The following is a 23496-nucleotide window of genomic DNA, read 5'->3' as shown; positions in this document are numbered from 1 at the left end:
CACTGCGTACTGATAATGACGAGCCACTACTTGAAACCTGAGAAATTTGCGATGTTTTCTGGATACCGGAATATGAAAATAAGCGTCCTTTAGATCGATGGAGCACATCCAATCCCCCTGATGTAATTGAGGGAAGATCTGGTGAAGAGCCAGCATTCGAAACCTTTCCTTCCGAATGAATTTGTTCAGTCGTCTCAAATCCAGAATGGGTCTGAACTCTGTAACTGGACCTTTTTTCTGTACGAGAAAGAATCGAGAGTACAGGCCTTGACCTCTCTGCTGGAAAGGAACTGGTTCTATGGCCTTCTTCAAAAGGACGTTCGCCTCCTGTTGTAAGCGCTTTATATTCCACTGTACCATCTTTAGAGGACGCATGACAGGGGGTGGCTTCTTGAATCTCAAAAGGTACCCGTTCTGAATGACACCCAGCACCCATCTGTCCTTCGTGATCTGTTTCCACCCGTCCAGATAACGCACAATACTTCCTCCAACCGGAGTGGGACACGGTTGTAGAGGAAGCATCCGTTCATTGTTTCTGAGGCTGCTTGGTAGCAGATGATTGCTGCCTATTTCCATTGCCTCTGCCTCGTCCAGGCTGCCGCTGCTGGAATTGCAACCTTTGTTGATTCTGGCCTTGATTTTGCGAAGACCAATTCGTCTGTTGGCTCCTTTGCTGAAAAGATCTCTTATCATAGGGACGAAAAGTACCCCGACGTTTAAATTCTTTTTTCTTCTCAAGGCCTATGGCCTTAAGAGTGTCCAACACCACCTTCATTTTAGACATCTCGTCGTCTGCGTGAGATCCAAACAGAGTCGAACCATTAAACTGTAAATTTACCATTTTCCTCTGTGCCTCCGGCTTTAGCCCCGTAAGGCGAAGCCAAGCTGTACGTCTTGCGCAAACACCGTGTGCATAACCATGAGCAGACAAGTCCGCCGCATCAGCAGACGCGCTAATGCTCTGGTTAGCCACCAATCCTCCTTCCTCTACTATTTCCAGGAAGTCTTTCTGATCCTCCTTAGGGAGTTTATCTGCAAAACGAGCCACTGAGTCCCAGAGCAGACGGTCATAGCATCCCAATAGAGCAGCCGCACTGGCCACTCGCATGACCGACCCTGAGGTATTGCACATTCTTCGCCCCAAGGAATCCATACTCTTACTATCCTTTTCAGGTGGAGCAGAAGAGGTAGATGCTGCAGAATGCGCCTTTCTGACTGCTGCTACAATCAGGGAGTCTGGTGGTGGGTCAGACCGCAAAAACATTGGATCTTCTTGTGGTAAATAAAATTACCGGGACTATTTTTCTATACATTAAATGACAATAAGGATAGCTCAATAAATGAGAGGCAGAGTCCGTGGTATCTGAGTCATACGGGCTTTAATTAAGTGGCTCGAGCCAATGGACATCGGGTTCCATCACCACTAAGGTTCAGGAAGGGATATTCAACATTTCATTAACATCACACAATATATATAGTAAAACTGTACAGTTGCATTGAATACAGTAGGCGTAACAAGAGAAAAGAAGAGAGATAAGAACATATGGGCATAAAGAAGGCGTGCACGGAGGTGTGTGATGTAGACGTCACAGAAGTGTCATAGGTGGGTGGATGCATAAAGGAAATCTGCAGGGTCAGCAGGAACTTTGAACACACATGCGCGCGCAACTGACATGACGTGGTATGGACGTGTAACGGGGAGAGCTGGGGGGCTTGACTTTAGCACTAGTAGAGGAGACTGAAGTCTGGGATGTCAGAACGACCTGTACCTATAGCATATCTGATATCTTGTGTTTGGAGTACATGTTGCTTGATTTAAAGGCCATCAGGGCAAAGGCTGCTCATCACTAAAGGCTGGTGTATGCGTATATTTCTTTATGTATTGCATGGGGCTATGCATGGAGACAGAAAGACTGGACTCTATCTTTTGCAGGCAGGATATGTTTATCCTGTTCGTTAGCTAGGAATGTGGATCCGGGGAGCTGAACAGATAACTGTAGGCAAAATACTGTCTTGGCAGGCAGGCCAGGCCGAGCCGCGCACCGCTTTGCTTGAGCAGGAAGTAAGGTAAAGGTCAGGGATGCAGGCGGGGCTGCAGCTTTCAGAGTGTTTCAGGAGGCTTGAGGCCTGGATTCGTGTCTTGGCCCTGCGGAGCCTCAAAACGGGTGCTTCTCGATATTTTAACATGCACCATGTAAAGACGTTGGCATGGTAGGTTTTAAGACTAAATTATCGTTTCATTCATGGTGGATCTGGTAGATGACATGTTAACGTTGGACGCAAATGCATATGCGTCTTCATTTTGGCTATGGAGGGAAAATGCATGGAGGTCATGCACATACATTGAACGTTGGGGTACACGATAGGGGACATTCTTGGCCATGTAAAATTCGATTTTCCTCATTCTTCTGGAGCCTTGCACTTCTTCGCAATCCTAGAAGGACCTGAACTCACCGTGGCCGGAGTTAGGAATGTTCTCATTGCTGGTTCTATCAACCCGGGCACTAACGGCAGAAGAGGCCTGCCAGTCGGCTTGTGATGCAGGGTTTCGAAGATGACTGACGTTGCTACTTGGGGAACTGCCATCAGACTTGATGACGTTCTTTGTGCATACCACTTGGGTTTTCCCCTCATTCAGACGGTATCCAGAATGCCGCCCGAACTCCTTGGTGATTTCCACCAATATCCGCATAGCCACGGCAGGTTCTGATGAGATCACTGCCAGATCGTCAGCATAGGCTAATATTTTACTCTCGAATCCATTGGTTATCGCCGGCTTGATCTCATGATTCCCCAAAATCTGCCTAACCAATGGATCGATGTAAAGAGCGAATAAGATGGGGGAGCAGGGACACCCCTGACGGGTGCCACTTGTTATCTTGATTTTATCCGAACACTCACCCATAAACTGTATTCTGGCGACCGGGTCGGAATACATAGCCTTTATAGCCATCAGGATTCTTTGGCCAAAACCTCTCCCTTCGAGGACATTCCATAGGTAGTGCCACCTGACGCGATCAAAGGCTTTTTCCATGTCAAGGAGGATCATAGCGATCCCCTCCCCCCTCAACCACCCCCCCCTGCCCGACAGCATGGGCCTCAAATAGAGAGATTGCTCTTGTGATATGATCTGTTGTTCCTCGACCCGGAATGAAGCCATGCTGCCAAGGGGATACCAGACCGCCAATGATCCTCCCCAAACGCGACGCCAGGATTTTTGCATACAGTTTATTGTCTGCATTTATAAGCGAGATTGGCCTATAGGACCCTGGGTTTTCCTTCGGCTTCCATTTTTTATGGAAGACCACTATGTTTGTGTATTTCCATGTTTCAGGTATTTTTCCAGTACACATTATTCCATTAAACAGGTTCAATAACATTGGGACCACCTCAGTTGATAGACACTTATATACCTCTAATGGAATGCTATCCGGCCCCCCCTGCTTTGGCGGCCGCTAGGTCTAATAGCGCCTCACGTACTTCGACGCCCGTCATAAAGCTCTCTAACTTTTCCCTCTCAAGCTCACCCAATTTGGGTCCTCCATCCAGATAGCTTTCATGCGGCTCCTCACCCACTACCTCTTCCTTATATAAGGTTTGATAAAAATTTGCAAATACCCCAAGTATCTCCTGCGGTTCAGCAAACTCACGCCCATTCTCCTGGATGCTAGTTATTATATTCTTTGGTTATCCTGCCTGATCCCCTGTTTCATACATCTTCCCTCTGTATGTCCAATATTCTGAAGCCGCTTTTTCCGCCATCTGTTTATGTATTTCTGCTTTAGCAGAACAAATTCTAGTTTGACTTGACTTTCCTTTCCTTCCTTCCCTTGTATTATATCCTGACAATGTTGTTTTTCCGCTCTTGCCAAATTCGCTAGGAGCCTGTCTTTTTCTACCTGTAGCTTTTTCCTAGTTTGGGCGGTATAGCTAATTGTCTCCCCCCTTAATGCAGCTTTAAACGCATCCCATACGCAATTTCTGGATGCACTGAACCGGTTGGTTTAGAAGAATTCCCGAGCCCATTTCCTCAAAAGTTCAGTAAATAGGGTATCTGCCAAAAGTTTTCTATTAAATGTCCAGACCCTTTGTTTCCTAGCTGGCCCTAAACCATCATAGCTTATTGCCAGCGGACTATGGTTCGATAGAACCTTGGGGAGCTTCCTGATATTGACTTTACTTATTTCTGTGGATGAAATTAGAAAATAATCCAGTTTGGTGTACTTCTGGTATGGGCATGAAAAATATGTAAACCCGGGATCATCAGGCTCCTTTATTCCCCATACATCCACTAACCTGTGCGACTGCATCAGGGAGCAAAGCGCCCTAAACACCCTAGGCTTACGGCCTGTGTACGGATTTTTCTTAACCAGGTCAGCTGATATATTCAGATCCCCGCATACCAGAATGGGAGCGGGCCAGGTTGCCAGTTCCCTTTCCAATATTTCAAAGACTTCGGGATCGTCTTGGTTGGAGCCGTATATCACACATATTGTTACACCACACTCCAAAATGCATTTCCAAATGCTTCAAAAGAGAAACAGTTAATACAAATGAACAATATTAAACTTTGTTGGTACCTTAGTAATGTACTTACTTCTTGGCTTCACTCCATCTGCAGCGATAACGCTCTGAAAGGAGAAAATACTGTTGTGAGTCTCAGAGTCTTCAGTGTTACTGGTCTCAGTCACGAAGACTGCGGTGTCGGAAGATAACTTTCTCTTATTTGGCAATTATTGTTCAACCAGTCACGCCATCGCTTTTAGCAGACACGCTACTGTCAGCAGCATCATAACCTACTCGGAGTGTACACCTCAGGGACGGGGACACTCAGTGTTTTGTTAAATACCCCTCACACACCAACAGGCCCCTTGGTGTCATGCTTCATCATCGGGGTCTTCGCACCCCGCTAGAGGGATGCGGCGTGCTGCGACCAGCGACTACGCGGGAGCACTGAAGAGGTTGACTATGTGTGGTGTGTGTTGCGTGCATGTGCTGGGGTATTTAGGAGAATGTGAGTGAAGGGTGTGGTGAGGAAAAAAAGACACCTGGCCAGTAGGTTTATGAGAAAAAACTTTATTCGAAACCTCTGGCTGGTGCTGTTAAAAAAGGTGCAAGACGAGGTTAGTAGTCTTGATTATGGACACTACCTCTGGTGTGCGTCAACATGTTTCGGAACTCAGTGTTCCTTCTTCAGGGCGGGTGCACAACTTCCCAACCCTACTCACGTGTTTTTAATAAAAAATGTTTTTCCTTAATTTAGAAAAAAGTGAAAATATTTACAGTGAAAAATAAGGCTATAATGTGCCTACAGCGGTTTCTCGGGATCATGCAGTTGCATGTCTCATTTAGACTGTCTTGTTTTGCCTCATGAGCATGTCCAGAACGCCAGGGTAGGTAGGTGGACTCCTAATAAAGTCCGCCAAAGTAGGCCTCCTTCCACCTCCCTGCAATGCTCCGCTGGATTTCAGACCCCCAGGTATTAATTGTTGTTGTCTACTTAGCGAACTCCAGCACACACAGAAGCCTTGGAGAATCGGTCTTGGCGAAACAACATCAGCGTTAAGGGAGTTCCCCCTAAAGAAGAAGGGCCAGACATCACACAATACCTGCAGGGTCTCTTCAGGTACATACTGGGCGCCCCCACCGGATATTTTGGCTTACATTCCAGACTTTCAACTAAAAGAGTGTATACTACGTGCTGCCAGGGACAAGCAACGACTAAGATATCAGGCCCACTCCATAGCTTTGTACCAGGACCTGGCTCTAATACCCCTTCAATGGAGGCCGGGCAGACGTTGGGAGCTCAGGGGGAAGAGGGATCAAAGGGACCCAAATACTGGCCAAAGCTGGTGCACTCACTATGACACGCTATTTCCCAGCCCACACTGAAAATTCTCACTTTCAATGCGAGAGGTCTCAACAATCCCAATAAAAGGAGGTCCATCCTTTCCTAGCTGGATAACATGGAGGCAGATCTGTGCCTCCCCCAGGAGACACAGCTCCTCTCCATAGATTGGCATAGAATGAGGTCACGACTCTTTCCCCAGCAGTTCTTTTCATCTACCCTGGATAAGAAGGCCGATGGCTAGTTTAGTAGCCAAACGTTTTAAGGGGGCAGTGGGGGAAAAGGTGGCTGAAATCAAAGAGGTTGATGGAGGCAGGGCCATCGATAGCATAGGTGTTGGCATGAGTATTTTAGATGCCGAAATTGTGTGGCAAACCGCCAGAGTTACTGCTCCCGCAATCACCCTTCACCCGATATACAATCAATCCAGGGGCTGCGTCAATTGCCTATAGATAGAAACGGCTCCTCCACCCCCCACCCACCTATACCAATAACCATTTCAAATACCAACCCCACCAGGGATGGTGCTAATAGGTTAAACAGGACCAACGGCTCGAATCAGAACATTTAGTCTAGTACCTCGTGCATTAATGTTCCTGCCGCCCCAAGTATCAATGGCTAATCAGGATGTCCTGAGTCTGCCGCCCGCTGCTTGCCCTTAGGTGTTGGTACTGGCAGGAGTACCTACTTTAAAGAGGGATCCGCATGAGCCATGGGACCAGCTTCGCAATAAATGTGCGGACTGGCTATCGAAGCATAGAAGCTTCCATGTATCTGAATTAAAGGAAAATACTGATTCTGCTATTAAGTTACCTCATGCCTGCCCTGCCAGTAACTGAGTGTACTATTCCCACAACAGACTTATCCCCCCTATGCTAACGAAGGCCTCAGCAAGTTCAGACCTCCGTATCTTAAGCTGGAAAGTTGCAAGGTTATACTCTAAACTTCACCAGCCAGATTGGGTACAACTTATTAAAGACCAAGATATCCTTTTTTTTCCACTTAACACGGGCCACAAAAGAATTGCATATTGAGGGGTTTGAATGCCATAATATCCTAGCAACAACCCCCAAGCAGGGTCGACCATTTGAGGGTTTATCAATCTGGGTCAATATTAAGACAGGGGGATGCATAAAAACTGTACATACAGATAACAATAATGTTCAAGGCATATTATTTAATAGGGGAATTTCCTTTTGGATAATTAATTTTTATAACAATGATTTTCATTCTGTTCCAAATATGCATTTTATAAATGTGTTTAATTTTATTGCATCTATTGGAAAATCCAAAGACTCTTAAGTCAGTAGGAATCTGTCTGGGGGGCGATTTTAATGCTAAGCTATCTTTCTCATGGTCAAGTGAATATTTACACAGCAGCAGACAAACATGCAATGGGGTAGAGAGCTAATGGACCATTTGAACACCCTTAACTTAATTAATGTTATGGAAATTGATGCAACTACAAAAGATAATGCCCCCCTGAACCGCGGGGCTGTTCATCTACAATTGATTATGTTTTTATCTCCCCCTCTTTAGAAGCAATCTTGCTTAAAGCCAAAATTCTGGCCACAATCTTTGGGGACCATAACCCAATACAAATAACGTTGCGGATGTCTCCAGTTCCAATGCCTCAGAATGTGGTGCTAGGAATCTGTCACCATCCACAGATAACCTCAGACTGGGCTGGTGAGGCATTACTAATGCAGACTGATTCAGTTCTATGGTTAGGGGAAACATGAATCTTATTAATATCTGTTTATAGGCCCTGTTGCACACCCAGTGGCTATCAGCGCCGTTACAGACCTCAGTGGAGCCATTAAATCCTTGCTGTCTAAACCCATTTGTACAGTACAGCGCGACCCTAGATGGTTCAATCAGGAGTGCTCAATTGCCAACAGGAAGCTCCGCAAGGCCCTATCTCAAAACCCTAGGTGTAAAGATTTGGTCAAGTCCTTAAGGTTGACATATAAGCAGGCTATTGCTAATAGGAAGGAACAGTTATTAGGTGAGCACTGGGGTGCTCTCATTAATGCTGCCAGCTTAAATAATGGGAATATTTTGGACTACCATTAAAGAGTTAAGATTAATGGGACAACCGTTCACTCCTACCAGCTCCAACATAATGAGCGCTACCAGGGAAAGTCACTTTTCCACTATTTACCAAGAGCCTGCTTTTTAATCCGACTCTTTTATTAACAGGGTGCCACCTAGAGTCTCATTATCAATAAACGAGTTAAGGAGGCTATACGTTAGTGTGCGGGCAATAAAACTCCAGGCCCTGATGGGTTGCCCATCGATCTTATTAAATATAAACCAGATTTTTGGGCCCCACTGTTGTTAAATATTTGTAATAATCTAACCAATGTCCCACTGCCTAAGACATGGTCTACTAACACGATCGTTCCCATTTTTAACAAGCATTTGCAATGCAATAGGTCTCGCATTAGGAAAGTTTGAGCTATTGGTATTGTAATTGACAAATTTTTTATTTATGTTTTGTTTTTGAAAATAGCAAAATTAATAGTTTTGTCATTTACAATACCAATAGTTATAACTTTTGCAAATGTGACACCTATAGCATTTGTAATGCAATATGTGTTGTATTGATGTGACTTACCTGTATTAGTATTACAAATAACAATGTCTTTTACTTTTTTTTAAAATAATTAATACTTAAATAAAAGTTATTGCAATTTATAATGGCAATAGCTTAAACGTTTGTAAATAACTTTTGTGAAGATTATGTTCAGTGTATTTTATTATGTCGAAAATCCAAGAACAGAAGTGAAATATTACCATCTTTTTGTTACATTTGTAATAAAGCTTGAAACATTGAGAGAACATATTTGAACCAGTTTTTGTTGAATGGTTGCACAGATTAATGCTTTGGTGGCGCTGAGTGATGTTGTGATGTCGAACGAGTGATGCTGTGGCATTCAGTGAAGCTGTGGTAGCGCATAGTGATGTTGTGGTGCCCCTGAGTGATGCTGTGGTGTGCTGAGTGATGCTGTATGCTATGCTATGTTTTGTTTTGCTATCCTATGTTTTGTTTTGTTATGCTATGCTATGTTTTGCTATCCTATGTTTTGATTTGTTATGCTATGCTATGCTGTGTTTTGTTATGCTATGCTGTGTTTTGTTTTGCTAGCATATGCTTGGTTTTGTTATGCTATGCTATGTTTTGCTGTCCTATGCTTTTTTGTTATGCTATGCTGTGTATTGTTATGCTATGCTATGTTTTGTTATGCTATGCTGGTGAGGGTGAGTGAGGGTGTGGGAGGGTGAGGGTGTGGGAGGGTGAGGGTGAGGGTGTGTGAGGGTGAGGGTGTGTGAGGGTAGGGTGTGTGATGGTGAGGGGGTTGTGAGGGTGAGAGGGTTGTGAGGGTGAGAGGGCTGTGAGGGTGAGAGGGCTGTGAGGGTGAGAGGGTTGTGAGGGTGAGGGGGGTGTGAGGGTGAGGGGGTGTGAGGGTGAGGGGGGGTGAGGGTGAGGGGGGGTGAGGGGGTGTGAGGGAGTGGGTGTGGGTGTGAGGGGTTGGGAGGGTGTGATGGTGAGGGGTTGTGATAGTGAGGGGGTGTGATGGTGAGGGGGTGTGATGGTGAGGGGGTGTGATGGTGAGGGGTGTGATGGTGAGGGGTGTGATGGTGAGGGGTGTGATGGTGAGGGGTGTGATGGTGAGGGGTGTGATGGTGAGGGGTGTGATGGTGTGAGGGTGAGGGGGTGTGAGGGTGAGGGAGGGTGTGTGAACATAGGTGAGGGTGAGGGGGGTGAGGGTGTGTGTTGGGTGAGGGTGGGTGAGGGTGAGTGAGGGAGGGTGAGGCTGACAGGGTTGAGGGCAACAGGGGTGAGGGTGAGGGGATGTGAGGGTGAGGGCGTGTGAGGGTGAGAGGTTGTGAGGGTGAGAGGGTGAGAGGGTGTGAAGGTGAGGGGGTGTGAAGGTGAGAGGGTGAGAGTGTGTGAGGGTGTGTGAGTGTGAGGGGTTGTGTGAGGGTGAGGTGTGTGAGGGCGAGAGGGTGTGTTAGAGCGAGGGTGAGAGCGAGGGTATGTGTGAGGGTGAGGGTGTGTGTGGGTGAGGGTGTGTGTGAGGGTGAGGGGGTGTGTGAGGGTGAGGGGGTGTGTGAGGGTGAGGGGGTGTGAGGGTGAGGGTGTGGGGTTGTGAGGGTGAGGGTGAGGGGGTGAGGTTGAGGCTGTGTGAGGTTGAGGGGGTGTGAGGGTGACAGGGTGAGGGTGTGAGGGAGTGAGAGGGTGTGTGAGGGGGTAAAGGGGTGTCCTTCATAAGACATAGAAACAAAGAGGTCTGCGGTGAAGCAAGGGAGCCTTCAGTATACACAGCCTTGTATTTGTAAGTCGAAAAAGTATATACCATGGCTCAGAGGCACTAATGAGAAGCTCGTGGGAGAGAAGGGAGATAGAATAAGGAGGAAACAAGGGGAAATAAGGAGTGATGGAGGGAAGGAATAAGGGCTGTGACTGGCTGGAGAAAGAGCAAGGTGCATGGGAAAAAGCGCCAGGGAAGGAGGAATGAGGGGCTTTTGCAGGTCTGGTAGCGAAAACCACAGAGGGGAAGAGACGACGGCATTAGGGAGGGAATAGAGGGGGCAGGGGGCATAAGAAAAACTAGTTTCTTATGCATCCTTCTATGTCTGGGAATGTGTGTGATCTTGCCAAAAGCACTATGGGATTCAAAGGGGCTACTTGCAAGCTTGCTCTGACCTCCTTCTCTTTCTCTTAACAATCAGCAGTTGGCTTTCAGTGTCAGGAAAGAGTCGGGCATTAAGACTCCTCAGGTTGTGACGGAGACAAAGGGCACCAGAGAAAAAGCAAGGCTCTACACGTTGAAGAGGCTTGTGACACTGTCCATCAACTTATGCATTGGGAGGGTGGCTTCTCAAGCTCTGAGTGCAATGATCAGCGACACCTGTCACAGAAGGAGCGACTGTCTTAATCACACACTGGACATCTCAAGGAAGGCAATCTGTCAGACTCGATTAGATGGCGTCCTGGAACAAGGCAAATATATCAGCTGACAACGGGTCAGGCATTCTGCTCAAAGGTGCGTTAGCCAGGCACCTTAAGCTTCTTCAAGAAACCTGCCAAGGGCAGTGATGTTAACCTACATATGGGAGGTTGCCAGCATGTGGACTGGACGCTTCGCTGCTCACTCACAGAAACGGTACTCAGTACCGTATATACTTAACTTCTCTCTCAAAGAATGAAACCCAAAGACATCTGACGGATATGGTCTAAGTACAGTCGTATTAGGAATCCTTCACTCTCATTCCAAGTGCCCCCATTTTTGAAAAGTACATTTAATATCGCACTCTGGCTAGTAGTTACACACTAGGTTCATTTATGCTTTCTAAGAGACAACTTGGGGTTTAGTCTCGGGCTTAATCTTTAGGCAACATAGAGTTGAACTATGTAATGCCAAGGAGACTGACAAGCTTCACTTGTTTCTTTACAGCGAGAAAGGCGACATGTGGACGAATTTGGATATCCTTTGTGGAACTGTCTTGTTGCCCTAGCTGCTGTCCCACTATCTCTGTGAGCAAGAACCCCGCTGCCTGAACCACCGTGAACGGCTGCACCCGCCCGCCAGTCTCCGGCTGCCCGGCCGCTCGAAATTCCATCAAGAGCGGGGGCGCCAGGAGGAGACCGGCGAGGGGCTTCACTACAACATCCAGAAGCCATTGCGAGGTCCAGCGACATCACCCAGCGCCAGGCGGCGCTTTAAATCAGCACCAAAGCCGTCTCGCGGGACGCCGGGCGAAGCCCGGGCCATGGGCGGGCCCGTTTCAGCCCGTTCCAGACTGAACCAGGCTGGGCTGGGCCCACCCCCTTGGTTTTCATCCGTCAGTCGATCATTTCTCCCGTGAAAGGTACTGTCCTTTGTTTTATTTGATTCTGGACTTGGTTACTGGAGCCTGTACCCTGCTATGTCTGTAACAAGGGGATCTAGAAGTAAGACTGCGCTCAGAACTGCACAGTTTACAGGTCCTATTGATAAATTTATATCTACTACTACTGAGGCTATTAACCTAAATATTTCTCTCCTAGAGCGCAGGGTATCCCAGGACCTTGTGATTGCTAAAATGCAATTTTATGGGTGTCGACAAAGGAAGAAGCGTGTGTAAGAGTTTTAACTTATATGTGATGGATTTTATTGTGACAACGTTTTAATTGTTTTGAGTTCATTGTTTTAACTTTTTGATACTCTCTTGCACATGTTTAAATGACTACGGTCATAATAAACATACCTTTTGACTTGACTTGACCTTGCGATTGCTAGGAGATCTTCTTTGGGCCTCATAGCTGCGGCTCTAACCCCGCTTCCAACAGCTGCACCTATTCCTATTTTAACTAAGCATGGAAATGCAACAGCACAAGTCCATTCTATCCCTAATGCTGTTGATCTGTCGGCCACGAATCTGTCACTGGAACTGGACACCACGGGGAACCTTGAGATCACCCCGGACCTAGAGCAGATCGTGGCTGAAGATTCGGCTCAAGGTGTTCGGTCCATGGGGGAGAGAGAAGGTGCTGTACCTAAGCAGCCAGTACTATTAAATAAAGGGAACAAGGTCAACCAACACCCCAAAAATAAGAAAAAGAAAGGCTCAACAACTGCTTCAATCACGAACGTTACCACCAGTACTAATTCTGTATCATCTGTTTTGCCTAACTTAAATCGTCCCACCTTGGGTAATGTTCAGGAGGGTGTCCCTTGTCAGTCAGATCACGATCTTTCTCAGCTCTTTGAAAGATTCAGGGACCTCCTTAAACATCACCTCCAGCCACTGGAACGGAGCATTATGGCAATTGAAAAACAGCTTGCCATATTTCTTGATAAAACATCCAACCAGTCCAGGGCAGGAACTGACAAATCTGGGGGGGTTTCCGCAGCGCTCTGTACGGGGGTCCTCCCAGCTAACATAGATAGACCGTCTGTTACGTTTATCGCACAACCCAAAACAAAAGACTCTACAATTCCGACATCATCTGCTTTTATCACCTGTGCAAACTGCACAAAATCCAAGCCCAAAGTTAAATCCGTACCCCAGACACCTTCATCCAGTCAGCAAATTCCCGCTGTTCAGACCCCTCAAGTTACGCTAACTGACGCTAACCACACTACGACCAATGTGCCCTTACAGCAATCTAACAGCAAACCCCAGGTTCCCCTTAAAACTCACTCTCATGTAGGTAAAAAGGGGCCCAGACCTAAACGTCCATTTCATCTGGCTCCCGAGGTATCTCCATTTACCGTAATCTTAACAGGAGTACCTGAACTTACAGCAGGAACAGATGAACCTCATTGGTCCCTCCGGAATAAAATCCTCCAGTGGCTCAGTATCAACAGCCCTTGAAGCCTCCCACCATCTGCAGAATATCCTCGGTACGTAGGGTACCATGGGTGGGGAAGAGCCCCAAGAGTATTCAGGGGGATTGCGTCATCTTTACATGCGAGGATGCTTCTACTGTGAACCATATTTGTTCATGGCCAGATCTAGAGAAGAAAGGGGGTATTGATACCCATCGACCCTCCTTTTTCTACCCCCCCACATTTAACTACCACTACCCAATTCCACCGCCAAACTGGGCCATGACCCAAGAACACCAATGGAACTATGGTGACCCATGGCAAACCCAACAGAACAGGGGCAGGGAATGGGTACCTCGCCCCTGGTATTCCAACAATAACCATTTTGCAGATGGCGGGTGGCAAGGTATTCAGACAACCAACAGATTTGACTGCCTGGAGATGGTTGACTGACTTCATGTCCCAACACCATCAAATCAACCAGTCAATAGGCAGTCAGGATCTGGTTTAAGTGTGCAGCCTGCCCCTGCCAGTATACAAACAGTCTCTATTGCGGCCCCAGCGGCCCCCAATGGACATACGGTTTTACAGAGGGTCTCTGTACCGGAAGATACTTCCATCCAATCCCTTCCTCTTAGATACCATCCCTCTAATACCCAATCCCCTACTAGGAGGTCAGTAATTGGACCCTCCAGGATAACTGTTCAGGCAACTAAGTTTGCCGATCTTACCCTGATCTCCTGGAATATTGCAGGTATTGCAGGGAAACTAAACACCCCTTTTTGGCCCAGGTTTATAGGAGAAGGGTGTGATATAGTCCTCCTCCAGGAGACCTGGAGTCAGGAGGATATTAATGTAGAAGGTTATTCATCCTACTGCCTTAATGCCATTAAATCCAGCTCAGGCAGGGCAAAGGGGGGACTTCTGATACTTCTTTCTAATAGATTGAGTAATCACAAAGTCAGAAGTAGCTCAAGTGTGGGAGCTCATAGCCAGGTATTAAGGATCGAATGTGGCAAGGGAAATGATTTGGTCCTTGTTAATTTTTACAACAACATCTTTGATGCCACCAGAGGGAATATCTTGTACCCCTTGGAAATAGAGATCGCTAAAGCCATGTGCATTTCAAATAAGAAGACGGACATCCTATGGGCTGGGGACTTTAATCTGCAGCCATGTCAGCTATCTAAGGGGAATCCATGTGGTTTTGGGGTGGAGCAGGATAATTCTAGCGGGGGTGTGGGCAGGAGCGAGGATTTTCCCCATTTTCCACATTGCCATTATGGCTCTATTTTAAATAAATTGTTACCTAAATTAGATCTATTCCTGTTAAATTGTAACAAAAACAATCAGAATGCCATTTGTCCTACTTTTACAGGGAGGGAAGCTGGGACATTTATCGATCACATCCTGTTTTCCAGCAATGGCGACTATCTAAACTTGTATGTGAGAGAAGAAAGTCTTAGTGACCACAATAGCATCTGCGTCTCCCTTCCCGGAAGGGGTGCCTAATTAGAGACCGGAGAAACCTGTACCACTAATATTGTTTCAAGCAGACCTAATGGCCCGAGGATTAAATGGACAGGGGTCAATTCTGCGGCCAAACAAAGGGAGGTCATAGTTAGCTGTAAAACTGAGATCAGTTATTGTCTAAATGATGTTATTAATCCTGATCTCTTGCTATCACAATTCATCAATATCAATATTGTTATCGAGGGTATTTTTAGCAGGAAACCATCAACTAACAAAACCGTAAAATTGGGATGGTTTGATAATTCCTGTACAGTAGCCTTACGGGAATTGAAGCTTGCTTTAGGGTCTAAACCCCGAGACGGCAATAGAATTAAACAAACAAGGGCTAACTACAAAATGGCTATTTTTAATAGGAAAAAGGTCTTACAGAGAGAAGCATGGGATAAGTTGAATGAAGCAGTTGAGACCAAAAATAGTAAACTCTATTGGGAAATAGTCAACAGCTCATTTTTAAATACAGAAGGCATTCCGGAAATTACTTCATATGTCGCATGTGAGGAGTGGATCACCCACTTTACCAATATCTTTAACCCTGAAGGGTTATCATTAACCTTACCTCTTGCTGACTCGTCCATATGGTCACCTATACCCTTGGGGATAACCCTGGAAGAGGGACTTGAAGGCCTTGCCAACAGTAAGGGGAGGGAAGGCCCCGGGACCAGATGGGGTGCCTATAGATTTATTAAAAGCTGAAGCTAACCTGTGGGCCCCCATTCTGGTGAGGACTTTCAATTGTGCAGCCGAAGGTAATATTCCCCCTTCCTGGGGCCAATCGGTTATCATCCCCTTATTCAAAAAAGGTAGTAAATCCGAGGCCTCCAATTATCGACCTATTTCTTTATTGGACGCCTCAGTAAAAGTTATGGGCAGAATTCTGCTCAAAAGACTAGAAACTTGGGCCGAAGATATGAACATTTTAACTAAAGTGCAATACGGCTTTAGGAAAGGCATGGGTACATTAGAGCAATGCGTAAATTTGGATCTTTTAATTAACAAATACACAGTAGCTAAAAAGGGCAATTTATTTTTATGTTTTGCTGACCTGAGCAGCGCGTTTGATTTAGTTGATCACGGTATTCTTTGGCAGGTTTTACTGGAGTCCGGGGCACCGAAAGAAATAGTCCACTTTTTGGCGAGGCTCTACGAGAAACTTTCTTGTAAAGTCCGATACGGTACCCTAGGTGAATGTACACCGTTCTTTAAAGTGTCAAGGGGCATCCGTCAAGGATGCGTATTAGCCCCTCTTTTATTTTCCCTTTTCATTAATTGTGTTGATCGCACCTTAGCTACTGTACCGGCAGATGCTCCACTGATTGGAGGCAAACCTGTCACAATCTTATTATATGCGGATGACGCCGTCCTTTTATCCCGCACCCAGATAGGTTTACAGCGTCTTATTGACAGCTTTATGCTGTTTATAAAAAATAGGAGACTCTGTGTAAATAAATCTAAGACCTATGTCATGTTGTGTGGTCAGACAGCCAATAAACTGAAGTCCACTTTTTACTTAGATAGTGACAAAATGCTACAATTTAAAACATTCTGTTACTTAGGAATCACCTATGCCAACGATGGGTCTTGGAAATCCGAGCTTGATAATATCAGGATGAAAATGATGCGAACTACTAGTAGCGTATTTCGATTTGCTTCCAAGCTCGGATCGAGAAGCATCCGAGATATGATCAATATCTACAACATACGCTGTGTTCCCTCGGCATTGTACGGGGCGGGTGTGTGGGGTCACATAGATGGCACTCCCCTACAAAAAGATGAAAATAAGTTTTTAAAAAGAGTGTTATGTGACACCCCTTTCTGCTTCTGTTCAATTAACCCATGACGAGGTTGGGGTCGAGTTTATTTCTGACTTAGCAGCCGTCCGCCCACTCTTATTGTGGCGCTCTATTTGGGCTAAGTCAGAGACTCGATTCACTCAAGAAATTATTCTTGATTGTATAGGATTGGACTTTTCATCACGCATCCTTTGGATGAAATATATCCACTTCTGGTACAAAACTTTGTTTGATATTGATGTTCTCCTTAACCCTGAACTGGCGGTCGAAATCCCTAGAAAAGAAATCAAACAAACTTTCTTAACGTACAAAAAGAAAGGGCGTGAAGAAGTATATGGCAAGCTGGCTACTGTGAAGTTCTATAAGGAACTTAATTTACCATCGGGGTTCCAAGCTTACCTCTTAAAAGTCAGCCGTCCATCTCATCAATTTGTCCTAACTCGTGTCAGGTTGGGTATCGTACATCATCTTGTTGCGTTCCCAGTACAGAAACTTAAATCAGAAACCCCCTGTCCTTGTGACAACGTTTCACGCCAAAGTTGCTGCCATTTTCTACTTTTCTGCAAATTTTATCATTTTTTGAGATTAAGGTATCTAAAACCTATTTTTATCAAATACAATATACGGTCTATTAAGAATGCCCTTGCGTTACTATCAGCCCTAGAAAATGTGGACATTTGTTTTTTTTGTTGCCACTTTTATTTTGAAATGTACAGCTGCCAGGAAATGTATTGTATTGCCATGATTTTATATATTCCTGTCTGTACTTACCTGCTTCTTTTACAGCATGTGGCAAATAATTATGCAAAATGCCTTTTTATTCTGGGTTTGATGTAAAATGTACAGCTGCCAGGAAGAGCACATCGTGCGATAATTACTTTTAATCCTGTCTGTACATGTATTGAGGTTCCGTGACAATTGTAAGTGGTGTTTTCGACTCGCACGAATATGGTCGAGTCTGGTATCTATGAACCGCAAATGACGAGTTTAGTAAGTATGCGCAGTTTCGCTGTGCTAACTTGAACCGTTCGTTTGTTATGTGGGTTTTTCATCTGTACCCACGGGTTCCATCTTAGATACGGCATCCATTTTGTCTCTTGCCCTCAAGTAGTCAGCGAACGGACGCTGTCCGCTTCGCGACCCTGGGACTCCCAAGATATTGGCGGAAGACACATGTTCTTTGTAAGTGTCTTTATGACGAGGGGGATGCTACTGTAAGGCAGGTGGCGCCGCTCGAGGCTCATCTTGCCTCACAGGCTTATTGTCTCAGCCGTGCATCTCATTAGGCACGTCCCTTTGATGCCTGTATCTCGTGCTCTCCGATACCTCCCCTTTTACACCCTTTCCGATCTCCCCACTGTCTCCGTCTTCCTTTGCACCTGTCTTTGTTCCTATTTTCAATCTACTTTACTGCTGATTGGAATTTGCTAATGGTGGGAAGATGGGTTTTTACAGTTGGGAACCGCCAAATGTTTCCGCACTTATGATCCGGACCTCATGTGTTTGAAAGCGACCAAAGCGACCCCTCTGGGGGATGATGGTGGGAACCGGGTTGTAAACTTTTGTGTACCATGTTGTCTTATGGGTAAAAACTGTATAAAAGGAGCGATCCACAGAACCAATTTGAAGCAGTCTCCCCGAACTACACTCGATGTACTTCCTGTGACTTCTGTTTTCCCTGCAGCAAATAAACCTTGAATCTTTGACGCCAGAGGAAGTGTCCCGTGTCTCTGTGACTTGTACGCCGGAACAGGTTACCCACGAAGGTTTCAGGTGTTGTGCCCTGGCACCGCTGGGTCCAAAAGAACCCAGTCCTTCAGTTGGCGCCCAACGTGGGGCTGCATCAGTGGTACCAGTCCAAGCCCGACGATCGTGAGGAACTTCGTGTGAAATCTCCGAGGGAAGGTGCACCCCGCTTCATCGATCCTGTTGTCGAAATAAGTGGCCCGAAGACTTTTCCCGCGAAGATTCCCGCCTCCTGACGGCTGCGACGGACTGCTGCCCTGACTGTAGACCTGTTTTGGCGCCTGGCGTAGACCTTGGTAGAGCGAGACGATAGACGGGCCTTCCTGGTGACGCCATCGATCTTTGAGTTAAGTATTTGTGGGTCGCTCCCATAGTCCTTGGTTGTTGACACTTTAGCAAGTGTCTTTGTTGTGCACGCTGTGTGAGTGTTTTTGTCGGTGACACTTTGCTAGCGTACTTTGTTGTTGTATTTGTTTGACGACTGCAGCCGCCAAAAACCGAGGGTTTTGTTCTTTGCTGGGACTTGGTAAATCCCGTAACCCTTGAAGTTTGTGAAACTCGGCTAGTGTGCAAGATGCCTGGTCGCAGTACTTTATTTAGTTGTTTCAGACCTTGTGGTGCGGATTCCCTGCTGGAGGACTCGTGTCCGATACCTCCAGTTGGAACTCCTACTTATGACTTATATAGCAAACATGGGCTAGGCCCGATTGCTTTTAATGATTATTGGATTAAATATACAAAGAAGGACGGCGATCTTCGTTGGCCACCTCACGGTAGCTTCGAGGCGTCGATCTTAGATAACCTAGAGATGAAGTTGTTCGAACGTAAATCAAGGCCGGCCATGTTTGATGCCTTTCGGTTGTGGCGCAAAGAAGCCCGACAGAAAGAAATCAGACAAAATAAACGTAGTCAGCGAGATAATGTTGCTACCATTGTAAAGAAAGCTGAGCAGTTTCAGCGTGATAAGGAGGATAAGGATAAGGAAGTGTTTGAGAGATTACAGCGTATGACCATAGATAAATGTTATCCTGCTTTACCTACGGAGTCGGATAAGAAGGAAGAGGCAGTTGAGGATCCTTTAATGTCTTATCTTATGAAGTCGCCACCTCCGTACGTTCAGGGTACCGCGGCTCCTGTGGTCCCTGCCGTACCTGTTCTTCCACCTATTGTTCCTCCACCAGTTCCTCAACCTGCACCCGTTCCTCCGACTGTTCCTGCTCCTTCGTCTGTTTCTATTCCTACTGCTCCTCCGCTTCCACATACTCCTGCTCCCGCTACTGCTCCTGTGTTGTTAACCCCCGTTGTTGCTACTGTTTCCACTCCTTCTCTTGTTAGTCCTGTGTCTTATCTCTCTCCCTCTACTCGTAGTCGCAATTCTCCTATTGCACCAAGTTTTTTTCAGTCGCTTGGACCTGTCTTTGGGTCTGCTGGTTCTGATGGTCCTCAGAGACGTAGCCAGCTTCCTGGTAACAGGGAACGCGCTGCGCTATATAATATGGCGATGGGTTGGATGGACAATCCGCAGAGAAATCCACCCCGAGTTGTTCTTGAAACGTTTAGTCAATTCAACATACCAACTCAGAGATATGTGTTTGACGAAATGTGTAAGTTACTAAATGATCAGATAGCGGCTAATGCGCCTGACGAGGTGCTGACCGCCCTGTCTAACCTCCGGCTTCAGTTCGCAACCGGACTGATAGTAGATACTAATGTCCGACGAGCTATTGAGCAGTTGCTATCCCTTCGTCCCGCTCCCATTCCTCATGCACTGTTTGTTGAGGATATTGAAAAACAAGACGAGTCTGGCCAATATCCCATGCGCGAAGTTCCACCGGTTTGGGTACCAGCTGATAATACTAATGCTGCCCATCCAGTACCGGCACATTTTGAGAGAGTATGGATACACCTTCCATGGAAACGATCGGAAGTGCTTCAGGTGAAGCAATCTTTGCCCGATCCTCGTAAAAATCCTACAGGGTATTATAAGGAATTATCGCAGCTCGTAGATGCTACGGTGATGAATCTTGCCGATATCGACATGTTGTTTGGCAACGTCGTACCGCAGCCGGTATGGGCTAAGATCCGTCACCAAGATCACGCAAATGTATTAGGTGGTGATTGGGCTGCCATTACAGCAGCAGATGCTGGACATGTGGCTGCTACTAAGCCCGATCAATTGATTACTGCTCTCCCTCAAAGAATTATTACGTTAATGAAAACGCTTATGCCAGCTACAAGGGTAAATTGGGACAAGTTGTCAGCTTGTAAACAAAAGAAAGATGAGAGTGTTTCCGACTTCTTTACGAGGTTTGAAGAAGCATTCATTGATCATAGTGGACAGGATATGGGTACTGAGGGTGGACAGAGGTTGTTCGTGGATAAATTTGTGTCGAACTTGTTGCCCGATTTGAGCTATAAATTAAAGAATTCGGAAAGTGCATGGGCCGTTTCTACTTCAGCTCAGATATTGGCTACGGCACAATATTACGAAAATAGGGAGAAAGAAGAGAATGACCGTGTTGACAAAAAGACCAAAGAGCTGAAAACTAAAGTGTTGTTGCAACAAGCGTATCCGCCGCGTTCCAATCAGAATGCGCCTCAACAGAATAGGTCGCAGTCTCAATCGAATAGATCGCAGTCGCGTAACGATTCCTCTTTCCAAAGATCCTTGTTAGGGTATAATCAATGTGCTTATTGTAGACAAGAGGGACACATCAAATTCAATTGTCCTGCTCTGAATGAACGTAATAGTGGTAATTCGTCCAAAGGAGGCCGTGGTGGTGCACAGCAGGCATCACGTGGTAGAGGTCGTGGTGCTCAAAATGATCGCTCAGACAATTCATCTAGTTCTAACAATTGTTTTGATCAACGTGGATCATCGCAAGGACGATCTGCGCAGTACAATGTAGATGATTATTACGTCGATCAGGGAACTGACGACAGTAATTACTAGGACAGCCAGAGACAAAAGGAGGGAGTGGTATCAGTTCCGGTTGATCAGAGAGGGCCTTACGTCGCAGTTGCTACATCGGGCGTCGTTGAGCCTTTTCTGTTGGACACTGGTGCAGCGAAAAGTTCTATTATGCATTCGAAACTCCCTGGCGCACCTTTGTCTGGCTTAACAAATGTTTCCGTTGGATTCTCTGGCGCCCCCGTTAGCAATCCAGTTTCACGCCCTTTGCCCCTTCAAATTGGGCCACGTGAGCTCGAAGCTCCGCTGATTTTGACCACTGGTTGTGGCGAAAATCTTTTGGGTCTGGATTTGCTTAAACGTTTGTATGCAACATTGTATTGTTCTCCTGCGGGTGTAAAGCTTACGTTAGGAGAGAGGGTTGTCTCTCCTATGTATTTGTCTCTCGATAGGCTTCCACCGGAATTGAATTCTCTTCCTGTGTCTTTGTGGGCGACGGGTCCAAATGATGTGGGCCTACTTGATATCTCCCCTTATGTTGTTCAGTTGAAAGCTAATGTGCGACTGCCACGTATTCCCCAATATCGTATCTCCCTTGATGGTGAACGAGCACTGTTAGCGATCATTTATGATTTGATCGAGAAAGATGTTATTGAGGAGACTCGGGGAAACGTGTGCAACAGCCCTGTACTACCCATTCTTAAACGTACTGATCCTACAAAACCGCCTGTTTATCGTTTTGTTATCGATTTACGAGAGGTAAATAAAATTGTGGTTCCTCAATTTCCTGTTGTGCCTGACATCACGGCGCTACTGACTCTGATTCCAGCTACTGCATCATGGTTTTCGGTGATTGATTTGAAAAATGCGTTTTTTAGCATCCCGATTGCCGAAGAGAGCAGGGACCTTTTCGGTTTCTCTCTCGGTGGGCGTAGCTTCCGGTTCAAACGCGCTCCTCAGGGCTACTGTGAAAGTCCGTCTATTTACAGTCAAGCCCTGAAGGGACAACTGGATGCGTTTAGGTTGCCGGTTGGTGCGGCCTTAATCCAATACGTCGACGACTTATTGGTGGCTGCTGATACTCAGGACATTTGCAAAATTGCTACGGTGTCGTTGCTGCAACATCTCTGTGAGCTAAATCATAAGGTGTCACCTTCTAAACTCCAATATTGTTGTCAAGAAGTAACCTATCTAGGTCACTTATTGTCAAAGGAGGGAAGGAGATTGACCCCAGAGAGAATTGCAGCGATTGCGCGAATGGCTGTGCCACAAACCCAAAGAGATGTGCGTGCCTTTCTAGGTATCACGTCATATTGCAGGCAGTGGATTCCTAATTTTTCATTGTTAGCGAAACCATTGGTGGCTCTTACGTGCAAGGATGTTTCAACTCCTTTACCATGGACGGAAGAATGTCAGAAAAGTTTTTCTGAACTGCGTGATTCATTGTGTTCGGCTCCTGTGTTAGGTACCCCTGACTACAGTAAGCCATTTACGTTATATGTTCACGAGAGGGAAGGTTGTGCTTTGAGTGTCTTAACGCAACCTTTTGGTGGTAAGCAACGTCCATGTGCATATTTTTCCTCGACCTTAGACCCAGTAGCTAGAGCATTGCCGAGTTGTTTGAGAGCAACTGCGGCAGCTGCGGTCTCCATCCGACAATCAGCAGGATTGGTCATGGATAATATGCTTACGGTGATGGTTCCGCATGCAGTCGATACTCTGTTGAATCGTACGAAAACTCAGCACTTGACGAGTGCGAGGATATCTGGGTACGAATTGACGCTTCTGGCAAGCCACATTCAGATAAAACGTTGTAATGTCCTAAATCCGGCAACTTTGTTACCAATTAGTGCAGAGTCAGATGAAGTAACAGAACATGACTGTTACTTGCGGACGGAAGAGGAAACAAAGGGTCGAGTGGACCTTAAAAACACCCCATTGGGAAATCCGGACGGCACTTTGTATGTGGATGGGTCATGTTTTAAGTTGCCGAATGGCGATGTGACTACTGCTTATGCTGTTGTAACATTGAACACTGTTGTTGAGACTGCGAGATTGAGTCAGAATTCTGCCCAAGCTGCAGAGCTGATTGCGCTTACTAGAGCATGTGTGTTAGCAAAAGGGAAACGTGTGAATGTGTTTACCGACAGCCAATACGCGTTTGGTGTCGCTCACAGTTTTGGACGATTGTGGAGAGAGAGAGGTTTCTTGACGTCGCATGGTACGAAGATTCAGCATGGCCAGCTTGTGAATGATCTTTTGGATGCATTGACTTTGCCTACGCAAGTTGCGATTGTTAAGTGTAGTGCGCATCGTAAGGTGACGGATGATGTTGGTCGTGGTAAT

General features: G+C 46.1%; 1 long non-coding RNA gene across 1 annotated transcript in view; it reads right to left on the bottom strand.

Moving 5' to 3' along the window:
• LOC147737044 (uncharacterized) overlaps positions 1-23496 on the bottom strand; it is a 64400-nt gene that overhangs the window by 32198 nt on the left and 8706 nt on the right. Inside the window, exon 2 of the long non-coding RNA XR_015299288.1 lies at positions 4598-4631. This is a non-coding gene — a long non-coding RNA (uncharacterized LOC147737044). The remainder of the gene's footprint in view (positions 1-4597; positions 4632-23496) is intronic.

This window comes from Lissotriton vulgaris, chromosome 1_1 (genome assembly GCF_964263255.1).
Source record: "Lissotriton vulgaris chromosome 1_1, aLisVul1.2, whole genome shotgun sequence".
NCBI lineage: Eukaryota > Metazoa > Chordata > Amphibia > Caudata > Salamandridae > Lissotriton > Lissotriton vulgaris.
This window is presented reverse-complemented; position numbering and strand designations above follow the sequence as displayed.